Source organism: Gadus chalcogrammus, chromosome 8 (genome assembly GCF_026213295.1).
Source record: "Gadus chalcogrammus isolate NIFS_2021 chromosome 8, NIFS_Gcha_1.0, whole genome shotgun sequence".
NCBI classification, from domain to species: domain Eukaryota; kingdom Metazoa; phylum Chordata; class Actinopteri; order Gadiformes; family Gadidae; genus Gadus; species Gadus chalcogrammus.
This window is the reverse complement of record NC_079419.1, coordinates 11,594,538-11,612,426: the sequence shown is the minus strand read 5'-3', so window position 1 is coordinate 11,612,426 and position 17,889 is coordinate 11,594,538. Positions and strand designations below refer to the sequence as shown.

At 44.5% G+C, this 17,889-nt stretch overlaps 1 protein-coding gene across 1 annotated transcript in view; it reads right to left on the bottom strand.

Moving 5' to 3' along the window:
* Positions 1 to 17,560, bottom strand: part of brinp2 (bone morphogenetic protein/retinoic acid inducible neural-specific 2) — a 38,304-nt gene extending 20,744 nt beyond the window's left edge. Inside the window, exon 1 of the mRNA XM_056597525.1 lies at positions 17,298 to 17,560. The gene's annotated coding sequence lies outside the window, so the exon portion shown is untranslated. The remainder of the gene's footprint in view (positions 1 to 17,297) is intronic.
* Between the last annotated feature and the right edge of the window lie 329 nt (positions 17,561 to 17,889).

The following is a 17,889-nucleotide window of genomic DNA, read 5'->3' as shown; positions in this document are numbered from 1 at the left end:
AACCCTTTTTGTAACGACACACTGATGTATCACAGACAGCTCCTAGCAGCTTAAGCATTCTGCCATTGGAACTGGAGGTAAAATGGGGATGGAGGAAACATCTGGTGACTTAGGGAGCTAGCGAAGCCGCATGGCTAAAGACAAATTATTGGAACCCAGCCCTTATGGCAGTCTGATATAAGCTTTTTAACAAGGAGGTAAAGAAGTTTGAGGCAGGAAACCTTGAAAGGTAAAAATAAAACATGATGAAGTACTTCTTCAGAGGGCAGGATGTGTCTACGAATAATGAAACACTTACACTCCTAAAATTAAAGAGCTGTTAGTTTTATAATGAGCAGGTGGTAAGTACCCTCCAGAGCCTGTGTGTGTGTGTGTGTGTGTGTGTGTGTGTGTGTGTGTGTGTGTGTGTGTGTGTGTGTGTGTGTGTGTGTGTGTGTGTGTGTGTGTGTGTGTGTGTGTGTGTGTGTGTGTGTGTGTGTGTGTGTGTGTGTGTGTGTGTGTGTGTGTGTGTGTGTGTGTGTGTGTGTGTGTGTGTGTGTAAGAATGTTCTTTGGTGTTTTTTGGACATCTTCCAGCTAGCAGAGCAAACAGCCATATGGTGAATTAGGGTCCATCAATACCTTTGTTAACATCTTCACTGGCTGATAACCAAGAGAACAGCGGGCTGTCAGAGATAATGAAACATGAATCCTCCCCAGCTGTTGGCTTTCAGCCGGTAGCTGGTAGCTAGTGGCTGGAAGCTGTTAGCTTGTGACTGTTAGCTGATAGCTATTAGCGGGAGCGTGTCTATGTTCCCCGGGTCCTAAGTTCCCCTCTTTGTATGAGACTGGGGAACATAGGACCCTTTTTTAAAAAAAGGGTCCTATGTTCCCCGATATGTATGTGACCGGGGAACATAGGACCCTTTTTGAAAAAGGGTCCTATGTTCCCCGGTCTGTTACGTTTTCCACCATTACTGCCAAATTCCGGCCGAGATAACCACCATTGCATGTCTTTACCTTTTGTGGAAGACGGAGAGACGTCAGAGAACCCGACGCAGTCTATTCATATTGTAATGACCACGGAAGAGGCAACGCCGGTAAACAAACCCCGAGAAGCCCAATCCCTATAGAGCTCCCCGCGCTACGGCCATCCGGAGGCGCACAGCTTTTGGCTGTGATATTATATATACAATTACATTATATTATTTACTATATAGAGCTCCGGGAGTCGCAAACGGCAACAATCAATTTCTCCTCCATGCTGCAGTTCACCCCGGACTGCACTGCACTGAGTTGGCCGGTTAAACGCTGATTGGTTGTTACGTTACACATGTCACTCAGTGGCCACGCTGTTGACCACTGATTGGCTGTCATGACGCGAATGTCGCGTCAAAGTTTAAATATTTTTAAAGATTGATAGATTGCGGAGAACATAGGACCCATTTCCCAGAAAAGGGTCCTATGTTCCCCACAACAGTCGGGAGCAAAGGACCCTTTTTCAGAAAAAGGGTCCTATGCTCCCCGGTATGTTTTGCGCACGGGGGGACATAGGACCCTTTTTGTGAAAAACGGGGAACATAGGACCCGGGGAACATAGGGATGACCCCAGCTGCAAGCTAGTGTCTGTTAGCAGTTAGTTAGTGGCTGTAAGTTGGTAGCTAGTCACTGTGAGCTGGTAGCTGGTAGCTACTGGCCGTAAGCTGTTAGATAGTAGCTGTGTTCGAAATCGTTCCCTATACACTCGTTCCCTATTCCCTATATAGTGTACATGATATAGTGCACTATATAGGGAATAGGGAATGAGAAATCGGACACTACGCTGAACATTTCTAAACGTCATTTGCGTCAGTAAATGCGCCTGGTATTTGTGTGACGTGATGCGCCGACATCATCAAACAAACCGGGCTGGAGGTTGTATTGATGTTGAATGTTACATTTCCTTGTTCAAGTTTTTTTAAATTAATTTTGAATGTTAAATATTCTATGTTAAATCCCAAATAAATTGTTGACATTTCTTAACACAAGCTGGAGACTCCATCATTAAATGTATTCGTTTTCGCGGTTATTCAGCTTCTTCTTCTCCCCTGGAAAAATACAACCGCATTGCATTGTGGTATACGGGAGTAACATGTAGGGAACATCGTATGTACCCTATTTTAAGTCCACTATATAGTGCCCTATATAGTGGACCACTGAGAATTCGAACACCCTAAAAAATGGCGTGCACCCTATTTAGTGCACTACATCCATGATAGGGAACGATTTCGAACACAGCTAGTGTCTGAAAACTGGTAGCTGATGGCTGTTAGCCGGTATCTGGTGGCTGTTAGCTGGTAGCTGGCATCTGTCAGCTGTTGGTTGGTGGCTCTTACCTAGGGGCGTGTCTATGTTCCCCGGGTCCTATGTTCCCCTCTTCGTATGAGACTGGGGAACATTGGACAATTTTTTTTAAAAAGGGTCCTATGTTCCCCGCTTTTCCCAAAAAGGGTCCTATGTTCCCCGATATGTATGTGACCAGGGAACATAGGGACCCTTTTTCAAAATAGGGGTCCTTTGTTCCCTGAGAGGGGATCATAGGACCAGGGAAACATATGACCCTTTTTCAAAAAAGGGTCCTATGTTCCCCGGTCTGTTACTTTTTCCACCATTACTGCTACATTTCATGGCAAATAGGCCTATGTAGGCCTACGGACTTTTTGACGCACATATGCAAATAGGCCTGGACGAGAAAAGATTAGGTCAGGGGTGGCAAACCTGCAGGTCTCGAGCTGCATGCGGCTCTTTGGCTGCTCTGTTAATTATGTCACTTTATCTTGGACCAAGGGATCCTTTCAATGAATGTTAGTTCAACCAGTAATGATAAAACTTGGATCACAAACTCATTATTTAATTTATAAGCTCACCCAGAGAGAGCAGGCTCCACCATGGTTCCTTTCGCTTTCAACGTGCAATAGTTGAGGTGTGTCGCGACGCTAAAAAAATAAAGGTTAAAAGGTTAAAGACTGGTATTTAGCAGACGCTTTGGGAAAGCAAAATTGACTTGCAGCGGGGGCATTGAACCCCGGTCTCCCGGATGTCAGTCGAGGACATTAACCACTGCTCCAAGTTGGAAACCTTAGATGAATAGGAAACCCAGGCTTTTTGCTCAGTGTTTAGAGTTTGTCTTCCATGCCATGGGTGTGGTGCAGTTGATGGGGCAGCAGGTTCGAGACTTGTGAAGCCCTATGTTCCCACATTTCTAAGGATTTCCTTTTCCTGTGTTCCCCTCCTGAAGTCCAATACAAGACTAAGCTGACTATTAAATATATGTTTTGTAAATAAAGTGTGCCAGTGATTATTCAATAGATCAGTGACTCAATAGTTTCCGTTCTTTAGCCTATTAGGTTGTTGGTCGCTTTATGTTTCTTTCTAATGAAGGTAGTTGGGTTCTTGTTCTGCCTTAGCCTTAGCCTATTATATATATTTATATTTGTATAGCACTTTATATCTGAAACAGATATTTATACATTTCGTACAGCACTCATCTGAAACAGATCTAATTAAACAAATTAAATGAAACGTTATTAGAGGTGAATGTATAATGACAAGGGTGCACAATACAATGGAGAACAGGTAGGATAATTAAGGGAAAAGCTAAGCCTCGATGCAAGACAATATGATTAGGGATGGGAATACACATACATGAGTAATCCTAGATTTAAAAAGCAAAAACTGCAAGGTAACCAGAAAGTAGCTGCTGTGCAAATTTAAGTTTTGGGCTGCTTGAGCTAAGCATGGCCATGCGACGGTAGGCCTGCTGGCCAAGCTGAGAGTCTACCCTAAAGATTGATAGATTGCGGGGAACATAGGACCCTTTTCCAGAAAAGGGTCCTATGTTCCCCCGCAACAGTGGGGAGCATAGGACCCTTTTTGGGAAAAAGGGTATCATGTACATCTAGAATTGCAATCGACATTTCATGTAAATATCATGTAAATATAGAAATATCATGTTAATATCATGTTAATATCATGCAAATATAGATATACCATAGACATATATCATCACACAGTAGTGGCAGATTCAAATTACTTTGTTCCAACATCTGTAACCCAACGCCAACAGCCTGAACACGATGCTATGATGCTAACCATGCTAACGGTTGAACCGCCACCATCACAGGGGGCGGCCCAGGTTAGTGTGTCTCTGTTCAAATGGTCCGCCTTTCGCCCTATACAGGCCGCGACTAAAGATTGATTCACAGTTTGCAAGGATCCCTGTCGTCTCTAAAATACATGATGCAGATCTTTTAATATCTATTTTCATTTCTACTTCCACGTCATGTTAAGGTGTACCCAATGTTGCAGTTTAGTGTCAACAAAAATTGTCATTAACAGACATGTAAATAGGTAAATGGAATCTCTATTTTATGAGTGTTCAAATCACTTTCCCACATTGTGCGCTACTTAATATCCATAACGCAAAGGAAACAAAGTGTACACTTTTTTACGCATTATATCCCATGATGCAAAGCGTTTTTCACGATCTTGGGATTCATCAATTAGCTCTGTAAGATCACAGCGTGCCAGGGGTTGGCTTGTTAATGTCACAGTACACGTCAGGCCCGTGAACTTCCTGTGCATAATAAGTGCTTGAATTCCCCACACACGTACTCCCTAGTGTACTCTGTAGTGTCACGATATAGGGTCCAGGGAATGAGACAACAAGTCAGCCTATTGGAACACAGCCTCTATCTCTTTCTCTTTGGATCCCCTGACTGGGAACCGTCTGTCTGAAACCTCATCATTTCTAAATAACGCCTACTCAAGTCATTTTCTATTTTTCTCTCTTTCTTTTTGTTCAGAATCTCTAAGAAACATCTACTCCACATTCAAGCCAAGGCCAAAAGGCTTGGCTTGAATGGATTGCTTTCACCAGAACAAGCATTATGAATCACTTAACAGTAAATGCAGAAATCCTAAAAGAAAGAAATCGAACACTAACCGAATCACCTAACGTTAGCCCCAAGTACATCATACACAACGCTGGTATAAACTGGGTAGTCTATTATTGAGGGAGGAGTAGCTTGTTGTATTGCATCAGGATTTTCTTTAATGTCATTCATTAGGTGCTTATTGTGCTCATTTAGCAGAAGAAAGGAAGAATGGAGCCTTCTTCCCTCTTGGAGTTTGGGTTATAAGAGAAGGTTCCTTTTCCTCCTTCACCAAACAAAGAGCTCTTTATCACACTTATCTTGTTATACCTAACATTAACAGTATTCATTAAAAAATGGAAAACCTCCCATGATGTTAAGTGTACAGTATAGTAGATTATACTATAGCGAAGTGACATGGTATAGAGAGGGGTTGGCTGATGGGCAGAAGGCTACAGATCTTTACTTAAGGAAGAGACAAAGGGTTTAGTTCTTGTTGTGAACTCCTAACTCCCCTGACAATATAGCAGGAGAAGATGGCAAGTACTGGATCTCCAGCAGTAGTTCTGTCCATACCCCTGACCCTGACCCTGACCCTGACCCTGACCCTGACCCTGACCCTGACCCTGACCCTGACCCTGACCCTGACCCTGACCCTGACCCTGACCCTGACCCTGACCCTGACCCTGACCCCGACCCTTACCCTGACCTAGCCTGGACTAAGTGCGGAACATTACTACTGGATCTCCAGCAGTAGTTCCGTCCCTAACCCTGGCCCTGACCCTACACGCATCTCAATATCTCTCCTCTTATAATTGAGTTGACTGATTTCTTAACAGTATTGTTGCTGTTTGATAGAACCAGGGGGAGATAAGGAGATGGAGAAAAATGTATGAATGGATAAATAAATCGATTTCTAGACCTGATGAATGAATGGGAAGGTTGAACACACAAAGATGTTTCATATCTAACTGTTAGTTGGAACAGTCAGTGGAATTCATCCTTCATTTCCATTCATACTGCTGTGAAGCCAGAAACACGTCAACTATTTGTGTTGGTTTGGGGTAGGACAGAGATAATCAAAGCAGACCCAAACCAATTTTATTTTGAATCCAACTCTTTAATAAAAGGACATTTCAATAGTTTATCTTAGCTGAGCTGCTTCCCTCGTGAGTACGGGCCGGATCCTGCAGATGTTGGAGAGGGCAAACCTGCAGGATCGGGCCACCGCGGTGATGCTGCTGTGCAGCATTGTGTGCAGCATCACTTATTGTCCTGTAGCACACCAGGGTTTATCCCGGTATGTGATGGAGATTCAGCAATGTTTTATTAGAGTTAGGAGGACGGTTGGTAAGAGATGGCACGCTCCAGTGTTTTAGAAAGGAATGAAGGAAGAGACAGATAGTTCTCGATGTCAGCGGCATCAAGGGTCGGTTTCGTATTCATCCCTCAATCCATCATCCATTCACGCACCTCACCCTCCACACCTCCATCCGCCCCACATATAACTGCCTTCCTACTTTTTTAGCTTTCAAAGAGTGCCTTGAATAAAACAAGCCATTAAATGTGGCACATTTATAACTGACTTTAGAATCCTATTCCTATAAACACATTTCATAAGCTGCTGGGGTTATGGCACGTGCTGTTCCCAGCTTGGTGGAGATAAAATGAAGTCATATTTCTATGTTATGAACGTACCGTAATAATTCCTGACAGGTAGAATGCTTGACCCCTGAACCCAGTTGAGGCTGAGACACAGGACATAAAGCAAACAAGTCTCCTCCCCGAACCAGCGACCCACACAGGACATGAAGCCAACAAGTCTAAGCCGCGAACCAGCGACCCACACAGGACATAAAGCAAACAAGTCTCCCTGAACCAGTGACCCACACAGGACATAAAGCAAACAAGTCTCCTCCCTGAACCAGTGACCCACAAAGGACATAAAGCCAACAAGACTCCTCCCTGAACCAGTGACCCACACAGGACATAAAGCCAAAAGGTCTCCGCCCCGAACCAGCAACCCACGCAGAACATAAAGCCAACAAGACTCAGCCACGAATTAGCGACCCGAGTTCAGCCTGGTGTGACGGCTGAGGGGGACCTAGGGGGATAGGGCTATGTCATGGTCTAGGGTTAGGGCTATATAATTGTCTAGGGTTAGGGCTATATCATGGTCTAGGGCTATATCATGGTCTAGGGCTGTATCATGGTCTAGGGTTATGGTTATGTCATGGTCTAGGGTTAGGGCTATATCATGGACTAGGGTTAGGGCTTTATCATGGTCTAGGGTTAGGGCTATATCAAGGTCAAGGGCTATATCATGGTCTAGGGTTAGGGCTATGTCATGGTTTAGGGTATGGACTATATCATGGGTTAGGGTTAGTTCATGGATAGGGTCAGGGTTATGGTTAGGGTTAGTTGATGGGTTAGGGTGAGTTGATGGGTTGGAATAGTTCATTGGTAAGGGTTAGGGTTCAGTGCCGGAATGGAGCACTAATGCTCTCGGAGGGTTGCCCCTGGCAACGATTCCCTGGCAATGTCGCCATGCCAACTCCAATCATGTGCCCTCCCCTCTTCTCCTGAGAACCGGCAGCCATCGACAGCAAAACAAACACCGTCTGTCATCTCTCTGGGGCGAGAGACGACCAGACACAGTGAGGAAGAGAGACAGCCAGACACAGTGAGGCAGAGAGACAGCTAGAAACAGTGAGGCAGAGAGACAGCTAGAAACAGTGAGGCAGAGAGACAGCCACACACAGTGAGGCAGAGAGACAGCCACACACTGTGAGGCAGAGAGACAGCCACACACCGTGAGGCAGAGAGACAGCCACACACCGTGAGGCAGAGAGACAGCCACACACCGTGAGGCAGAGAGACAGCCACACACCGTGAGGCAGAGAGACAGCCACACACCGTGAGGCAGAGAGACAGCCACACACCGTGAGGCAGAGAGACAGCCAGACACCGTGAGGCAGAGAGACAGCTAGAAACAGTGAGGCAGAGAGACATTCAGAGACAGAGATATGGGAGATAGAGGTAGGAAGAGAGACAGTGATATGGGAGATAGAGGTAGGAAGAGAGACAGTGATATGGGAGATAGAGGTAGAAAGAGAGACAGAGATATAGGAGATAGAGGTAGAAAGAGAGACAGAGATATGGAAGATAGAGGTAGAAAGAGAGACAGAGATATGGAAGATAGAGGTAGAAAGAGAGACAGAGATATAGGAGATAGAGGTAGAAAGAGAGACAGAGATATGGAAGATAGAGGTAGAAAGAGAGACAGAGATATGGAAGATAGAGGTAGAAAGAGAGACAGAGATATAGGAGATAGAGGTAGAAAGAGAGACAGAGATATAGGAGATAGAGGTAGAAAGAGAGACAGAGATATGGAAGATAGAGGTAGAAAGACAGAGTTATGGGAGATAGAGGTAGGAAGAGAGACAGAGATATGGGAGATAGAGGTAGGAAGAGAGAGACAGTGATATGCGTGATAGATGGAGAGAGACAGAGATATGGGAGATAGAGGTAGGAAGAGAGAAAGAGAGACATCGAGCAAGAGAGAGGCTGGGATAGAGAGAGAGGCAGAGATGTTTGGAGGAATAGATTGGAAGGTGATATTAAAGGGAAGAAGAATGAATAGCGATTGAAGATGGGAGGAGATTAACTTCTGAGTCTATTGAAGATCCGAGATGGCTGAGATCAACATATTTCATTTCAGATCAACAAGTTTAATGTTTAAATAATAATAATAATAATAATAATAAATAATAATTGTGTCACTGGCTGCTCACTCTGAATCGTTGAAATATTGAAATATAAAGACATTAAGAAACAAACCTTTATCATTATTATTGTTGTTATTAATGATACATAATATATGATATTCGTCAAATTATCATATATGTCATTATATTATTAGTACTAGTACTATTAGCTTGTTCTTGTCTCCAAGTGGGAACCTAATGTCTAATGTCCTGAGTGGTGGGCCTTAAGCCTCATTAACAGATTGATTCTACTTCTACTTCCCAGTCGGGACGGCCTCAGTAAAATCTCATGGTCATCAGAGTGCAGATCCGCTGACTAGGCCTTGGCCAGAAATAGCTTCTGGTCTTCAGGGTACTGCCTTCCAAGATAGCTATTTGATACCTTAATACCTCCCTCATCTGACTCACAAGTCATGCCTCCTACATCTGACTCTTGAAGACGATACCACCTCCTCTAGACCAGGTACCACCTCCTCTAGACCAGGTACCACCTCCTCTAGACCAGGTACCACCTCCTCTAGACCAGGTACCACCTCCTCTAGACCAGGCTGAAACGTATTTTCAACGTTCATCTGTGTGTGTGTGTGTGTGTGTGTGTGTGTGTGTGTGTGTGTGTGTGTGTGTGTGTGTGTGTGTGTGTGTGTGTGTGTGTGTGTGTGTGTGTGTGTGTGTGTGTGTGTGTGTGTGTGTGTGTGTGTGTGTGTGTGTGTGTGTGTGTGTGTGTGTGTGCGCGTGTGTGTGCGCGTGTGTGTGTGTGTGTGTGTGTGTGTGTGTGTGTGTTAATCCTATACTCCTCAGCCCTGAACACAGTACCCTAAACCCCTAACCCCTGACCCTATCTCCTGACCCCTGACCCCTGACCCCTCTTGGCCTCTAACCTGTAAAACAAGTTTCATGGGATGTGTTGGTAGTAAAATATGAAGTGTGAATACAATATGACTAAATAACTAAGGTACCATGACTTTGTTAGTAGAATATAAGTTATTTGTTATAAAATATAACTTAGTTAGTCAAATATGAGTTACTGTATATATAACATGACTCATTTAGTATATGAGTCAGTGGTTATATAATATAACTTAGTAAAGCGAGAGGGCGATAGAGAGAGAAAGCTTGAGAGAGAGAGAGAGAGAGAGAGAGAGAGAGAGAGAGAGAGAGAGAGAGAGAGAGAGAGAGAGAGAGAGAGAGAGAGAGAGAGAGAGAGAGAGAGAGAGAGAGAGGGAGAGACACAGACAGACATACAGTCAGACAGAGAGACTGAGAGAAAAGGAGAGCGAGGCAGAGAGAGAGAGAGAGGAAGAGGGAGAGAGAGAGAGAGAGAGAGAGAGAGAGAGAGAGAGAGAGAGAGAGAGAGAGAGAGAGAGAGAGAGAGGAGAGCGACAGAATGAGGAGGATCCGTCTGAACGAATCGGTCTAGGGAGGCCATAAAGACGTCCGAGGAGAGACGAGGAGGCTGGTGATGATTTAGGGTTTAATCCCAGGATGCCGTCTGTCTGGGGAGAGTCCCAGAACGGGGGTATCGGAAACTATAAGATCAGAGGAAGCACCTCTCTCTCTCTCTCTCTCTCTCGCTCTCTCTCTCTCTCTCTCTCTCTCTCTCTCTCTCTCTCTCTCTCTCTCTCTCTCTCTCTCTCTCTCTCTCTCCCTCTCCCTCTCCCAGTCTTCAGTTAACATATTCTGGAGCTAGATGGAGATTGTAAAACGCTCCTAATGTCTCTGGACCGCAATGTCCAGAGGATCAAGTAAAACCGTCCGAAGGTTCTTTGGTAGGTTGAGGTGAAGATGGAGGAGTGAAGAGGTTCTCTGGTAGGATGAGGTGAAGGTGGAGGTGTAAAGAGGTTCTCTGGTAGGGTAAGGTGAAGGTGGAAGAGTGAAGAGGTTCTCTGGTAGGATGAGGTTAAGATGGAGGTGTAAAGAGGTTCTCTGGTAGGGTGAGGGTGGAAGAGTGAAGAGGTTCTCTGGTAGGATGAGGTGAAGGTGGAGGTGTAAAGAGGTTCTCTGGTAGGGTGAGGTGAAGGTGGAAGAGTGAAGAGGTTCTCTGGTAGGGTGAGGTGAAGGTGGAAGAGTGAAGAGGTTCTCTGGTAGGGTGAGGTGAAGGTGGAGGTGTGAAGAGGTTTATGTACAATGCATCAACCTCTCGCTGCTTTGATACTTTCTTCTCTGCATGTCGTCGCCTCCTCGTTGAGGCGTGCCGGCAATCATTGGTAATCACACCAGGGTTATTAATAGATTAGACAGAAATAAGAAGTAAGTAGGCCAGACGAAGGTAAACATGGAGGAGCAGAGCTGGAGAAAAATGCATTCAAAGTGAGAGAGAGAGTGTTGAGGCTGTCCACCTCCTCCTCCAGTCACAGACCGGTTGGTCCTCCTCCTCCTCCTCCTCCTCCTCCTCCTCCTCCTCCTCCTCCTCCTCCTCCTCCTCCTCCTCCTTCCAGTCCCAGATCAAGTGGTACACCTCCTCCTCCTCCTCCTCCTCCTCCTCCTCCTCCTCCTCCTCCTCCTTCCAGTCCCAGATCAGGTGGTACACCTCCTCCTCCTCCTCCTCCTCCTCCTCCTCCTCCTCCTCCTCCTCCTCCTTCCAGTCCCAGATCATGTGGTACACCTCCTCATCCTCCTCCTCCTCCTCCTCCTCTTCCTTCCAGTCCCAGATCAGGTGGTACACCTCCTCCTCCTCCTCCTCCTCCTCCTCCTCCTCCTCCTCCTCCTCCTCCTCCTCCTCCTCCTCCTCATCCTTCCAGTCCCAGATCATGTGGTACACCTCCTCATCCTCCTCCTCCTCCTCCTCCTCTTCCTTCCAGTCCCAGATCAGGTGGTACACCTCCTCCTCCTCCTCCTCCTCCTCCAGAGTGCGGTCCTCTGGAGGAGGTCCTATAGAGGAGGTCCTCTGGAGGAGGTCCTCTGGAGGAGGTCCTATTGAGGAGGTCCCATGGAGGAGGTCCTCTGGAGGAGGTCCTATTGAGGAGGTCCTCTGGGAGGTTCAGGGGTCCGGTCGAAGAGGAGAACCGTTGAGCTGGTGCAGAGGCCGCAGTCCGCTGGGCAGCGAGGGGTCTCCTGGACTCAGGGATGGTGGGTAGTCCACGTTCTGGGATAGGCTGAGGACCATGATGGACAGGACCTAGGAGAGGTTCTGAGGTCTACATCGACCAGGGCCTAGGAGAGGTTCTGAGGTCAACAGGACCTAGGAGAGGTTCTGAGCTCTACAGGACCTAGGAGAGGTTCTGAGGTCTACAGGACCTAGGAGAGGTTCTGAGGTCTACATCGACCAGGACCTAGGAGAGGTTCTGAGGTCTACAGGACCTAGGAGAGGTTCTGCGCCAGCACTATTGGGATGGTATTGAAGCAGTCTTCACTGCATGACAACACGACAACACATATATATCTATATATGTATAATATATAATAATGTATATATCTGTATATGTAATGTATATATGTATAAATGTATATATGTGTAATGTATATATGTATATATGTATGTATAATGTACATATGTGTATATGTGTATAGGTCATATACCATTGTTATCAACCCAAATGAAAATATATCACTAAATTTGATTCATACTGCGGCAATGATAAAATGTGGTTATCAGTATCCCAGCGAAACTGAGATAAAACTCCCACTGGATCTGATAATTGTTTTCAATTTCACATTGGCTTGTAAGCTAGGAGTGTTCTGGTGGAATCAATGCAGTAATAGTTCATCATCCCTCTTTGAGACGGTGAGGAGGCCATCAGTCGTATCCACTGTACCAATCACGCTGCTCAGGAAGTAGCTTTGGTATAATCAGAGTAATCAGAGTTCAGCTTCTTGAGTCAAGTCGGTCTGAGCCAGGCTCTAATACGATGAGTCCACAGTTATTACAGAATCCCTGAACCATTCAGCCCTTCCTGACCACCACCGATAATATCTTACATGTGTATATTTACTTCTACAAACCGATCCTATCCTGCAGTAGGAGGTCATGTGACCGGAGAACACGAAGAGCCAATGAGAACGATCCTGGGGAGAGATGCGGGAGAAGGTAAGTGAAACCCGCCCTGATGTTTGGAGATTAGAGCACTTAGCGGACCTGGTGTCGTCCTCATCTTGGTGAGTTATCGTTTAGATTAGCAGGATAGGGTTAGGGTTTGCTCTATGGTAACCAAGCTAAGCACTGAGGCCATCAGCAGGTTAGGGTAAGCTATATGGTAACTATGGGTTAGAGTTAGCTCTATGGTAACCAAGCTAAGCACTGAGACGTGAGCTCTGATTCTGTAGGATATGCTATACTATAACATAGCAGGTTTCTAGATAGAATCAAACAATAACTGCCATAGATGAATCTACTTTACTAATGGATGATAGGGTAAGGGTTAGAGGGTTTAGGGTTAGATGAACCTTTGTATGTCATCTGCCATGTTTGTTTTGATCCATGGTTAGGGCTAGGGCTGGGGTTAGAGGGTTAGGGTTAGTGCTAGGATTAAGGTTAGAGGGTTAGATTTAGGGGTAGGGTTAGAGGGTTAGAGTTATAGGGTAAGGGTTAGGGCTAGGATTAGGGTTAAAGCTAACCCTAGCCCCATATTTTGTGTTCTGTTGTTTTACCTTAGTTAGTCAGTTTTTTTTTTATCATGTATTATTGTATTTTCATTTAACATCGATGCCAGTAGACCTTTTGGCTAATTCTGGCATTTTTTACCCATGTATGATCATATGTTTTATTAATTTGCACTGTCCCCTTCTTAATTAAACAGAATTGAATTGAAGTGAATTAAAGGGTTAGGGTTAGAGGGTAAGGGTTAGGGTGTGCTCTGCCTTCAGGTCCAGAGTGCTGCAAATCATTGCAATCCACAAATTACAGGAACAAGATTGTTGTGTAAGATTGATGGAGTTATGTGTAAGGTCTTTCACGATTGTATAATCCCCTAAGATTAATTAAACCTTGTTGAATCTCCCCGACTCTATGGAATAACTTCTCATCAGAATTCTCACCTGATCAGGCTGAATTAGGGCTAATGTGATTTATATTACTGTTGAATCACGAGTCAAAACACTTCAAATTACCAGGGAGAGAGGGAGAGAGAGAGAGGGAGAGAGAGAGAGAGAGAGAGAGAGAGAGAGAGAGAGAGAGAGAGAGAGAGAGAGAGAGAGAGAGAGAGAGAGAGAGAGACAGAAGAAAGGGGGTAAAGAGACATCTGCTCTGAGAACAGAGAAATACTCTGGCTGCCGCTGCCAACACGTTGTTTTCAATCCACGGAGCCGTTTAGTGTTCAGCAAACAGAGTCCATTAGAGATCACAGGTTACAGCAAAATACTGCAGATGTTTCCATCAAATAGAAACAAAGGAGATACACTCTATATCCAATAAAAGAATACAATGAAAGCACACACCCAGAGGATTTCAGCATATGAGGAAAAGGAAAACTCAACACAGAGCTGTGGTTGATATGGAGGGCGAGACGACGATCTGAAGACCGATGAGAACACGTCCTACCATCGTGTACGACGAGCCCATAGAAACACAACACAGACTACATTTCTAGAACCTTTTTCAAACCAATGACGAAAATGGCATAGGCAGATATCAAGGGCATAGTTACCTACTGAGACTAGGCCGATATCAAGGACATAGTTACCTACTGAGACTAGGCCGATATCAAGGACATAGTTACCCACTGAGACTAGGCCGATATCAAGGACATAGTTACCTACTGAGACTAGGCCGATATCAAGGACATAGTTACCTACTGAGACTAGGCCGATATCAAGGAAATAGTTACCTACTGAGACTTGGCCGATATCAAGGATATAGTTACCTACTGAGACTAGGCCGATATCAAGGACATAGTTACCTACTGAGACTAGGCCGATATCAAGGACATAGTTACCTGCTGAGACTAGGCTGATATCAAGGACATAGTTACCTGCTGAGACTAGGCCGATATCAAGGACATAGTTACCTACTGAGACTAGGCCGATATCAAGGATATAGTTACCTGCTGAGACTAGGCAGATGTGAATATATATATGTTATGAACGTTAAAATGCATTCTAAATGAACACAGCTGCTGAAACAATTACCAAGTGTTTTAGAGTGGGTTAAGACAGGTTGTATGGCGCAGCATTCACCCACTCTATCATTCTAAATAGCATGATATCAATTCTAATCCACGATCTGAGTCCATGTTAAAGATGGTGGGTATTAAAGAATACACACAAAGAAACACAAACACACAAACCCACACACGCACACACACACACACACACATACAAACACACACACACACACACACACACACATACACACACACACACACACACACACACACACACACACACACACAGACAGACCGTTTTAAGTGTCAGCAGGGCGATAGATTAATGTTCAGTTGAAACAATGGACCTTCTCCCCACTTCCTCACCCTCTCCTCACTTCCTCACCCTCTCCTCACTTCCTCACCCTCTCCTCACCCTCTCCTCACTTCCTCACCCTCTCCCCACTTCCTCACCCTCTCCTCACTTCCTCACCCTCTCCTCACCCTCTCCTCACCCTCTCCTCACCCTCTCCTCACCCTCTCCTCACTTCCTCACCCTCTCCTCACCCTCTCCTCTCCTCTTACCTCCTACTCCTCCTCCTCCTTCTTAACTCCTCATATATATATTAATAAAAAATATATATATTTTATATTATTTACAAATACTATATGCATATATTTTATACTATACGTTATATTATAAACATATACTTTATACTATATGACATAAACTTCTTATTCTAAACACATACTTTATATATATAATTGGTATTGCTTAAATAAACAAAACGTCTTAATGTGCAGACATGATTCATAATGCCTTAGAATGACTAATTATATGATATTGATGTTATTTTTTAGAATGGTAATATTATTGTGACTATGTTTTAGAATATGACTTCTACTAAAACCCATATCATGCCTGATGGCACCAGAAATTATAACTGTTATTCTGAAATGCTAGAATATTAATGTTTAGGCACGGTTTAAGCCTAAATCTAACCCTAACCCTGACCCAGACCCTAACCCTAACCCTAAACCTAAACCTCACCCTAACCATAAACCTAACCCAGACCCTAACCATAAACCTAACCCAGACCCTGAACCTAAACCTAAACCTAAACCTAAACCTAAACCTAAACCTAACCCTGACCCTAAACCTAAACCTACCACTGACCCTGACCAAGACCCTGACCCCCAATACCTCAGGTCTAGATCCTGAGCCCCGATACCTCAGGTCTAGACCCTGAGCCCCGATACCTCAGGTCTAGACCCTGACCCCCGATACCTCAGGTCTACACCCTGAGCCCCGATACGTCAGGTCTAGACCCCCCAGGGTTCCTCAGGTCTGAAGGTTTAGTTTGTAAATGACCTGAACCTGGATCAACACACACTATGGATGAACTCTAGTCTACATTGGATCAACTCCCACTATAGTCTAAATTATATCAACTCCCACTATAGTCTACCTTGGATCAACTCCCACTATAGTCTACCTTGGATCAACTCCCACTATAGTCTACCTTGGATCAACTCCCACTATAGTCTACCTTGGATCCATGATTTGGTGAAGAAGGTCCATAATTACTCGCTGCGTAAATCGAGTGGATCTATTTTGACTTCTTTTTGGATTTGAACAGCGTTATGTTAACACCAAAATGTCGTCAAATACAATGGTACAATGATACACAATGATACACAATGATACAATGATACACAATGATACAATGATACAATGATACATAATGATACACAATGATACACAACGATCCATACATCTGAGATGAGGAGGAGTGGTCAGCCTTCAGACCTTTATTCACAAACAGGATCGGCCTTAAGACATACTAACCGTCCCCTCCTAGTTAGTAGCTATAGTACTAACCCTCCACTCCTAGATGTTATATAGTACTATTAGGATACATTCCTAGATATTAGATATAGTACTATTATATTGGGATTACACTCCTAGATATTAGATATAGTAGCCTACTATTATATTAGGATACACTAGATAGTACTAAATATAGAATAGAATTCACTCCTAGATATAAGATATAGTACTCTTATGATATACTCCTAGATATTAGATCTAGTATTATTATAATTGGATAAACTCTGAGATATTAGATATAGTACTATTAGGATATACTCCTAGATATTCGATTTTGTAATATTATATTAGGATACACTCCTAATTATTAGATATAGCACTAATATATGAGGATACTCCGAGATATAAGATATCGTACTATTAGGATATACTATAGATATTAGATATAGTATAACTCTGCACTCCTATATATTAGATATAGTACTTTTAGGATACACTAGTAGATAGCTGATATAGATGTAGTACTTTAAAGAATTTGGATTCAGATTGCGGGACTATTCTTTGTTTGTAATATCTCTTTCTATATTGAGCTATTCATCCGACAGGAACTGATGTGTTGATGTGTAGACTACATTGCATACAGAGAGCACATCCACCAGCCCCATCAACACACACACGCACACACACAGGCACACACACACGCACGCACACACACACACACACACACACACACACACACACACACACACACACACACACACACACACACACACACACACACACACGCAGCTCACCTGGGGTGAGGACCGCCCGCTTTGCGCCTCAGAGCGTCCTGGGATCAGGACGATCCTCTGGTCTCCTCACTCTCCGACTCCTTCTTCAATAATCCACACATCCTCTTCTGAACCACGATGGCGTCTGCGTCGATTCACTGGAAAAGTTCAACTTTAGAATCCATCCCTGTGTGATTCTCTCTGAGCGCCACGTCCTGACCGGTGGATGCTTAGCTCTAAGGTCTCTCGGTCAAAGGCTCCCGAATTAAAACCGCTTCACCTTTAAGGGAAAGCGGAGGATTGTTTTTCATCCGCTGGGTGTCAAATATAGAACATCTCCTCGTATATCAGCCCCGTCCCCCCAGATCAGCCCACATCCATCCACCTCCTCAACCCTCTGTCATCCTAGGAGCACAGATGAGATCTCTGCAGAACCTCTCTCCCCTCTCCTGCCTTCCCTTTCTCTCTGCTTCTCTGCTCGTTCAACGCGTTAAGACACGCCTTCCTTACCCTTATTGGTGGGACAAGCGAAGCGGAGAAGGGAGGGGAGGGGGGAGTAGGGGAGGAGGGGGTGTTGGATGAGACTGAAAGTGGAAAGTAATATAAGAACAGG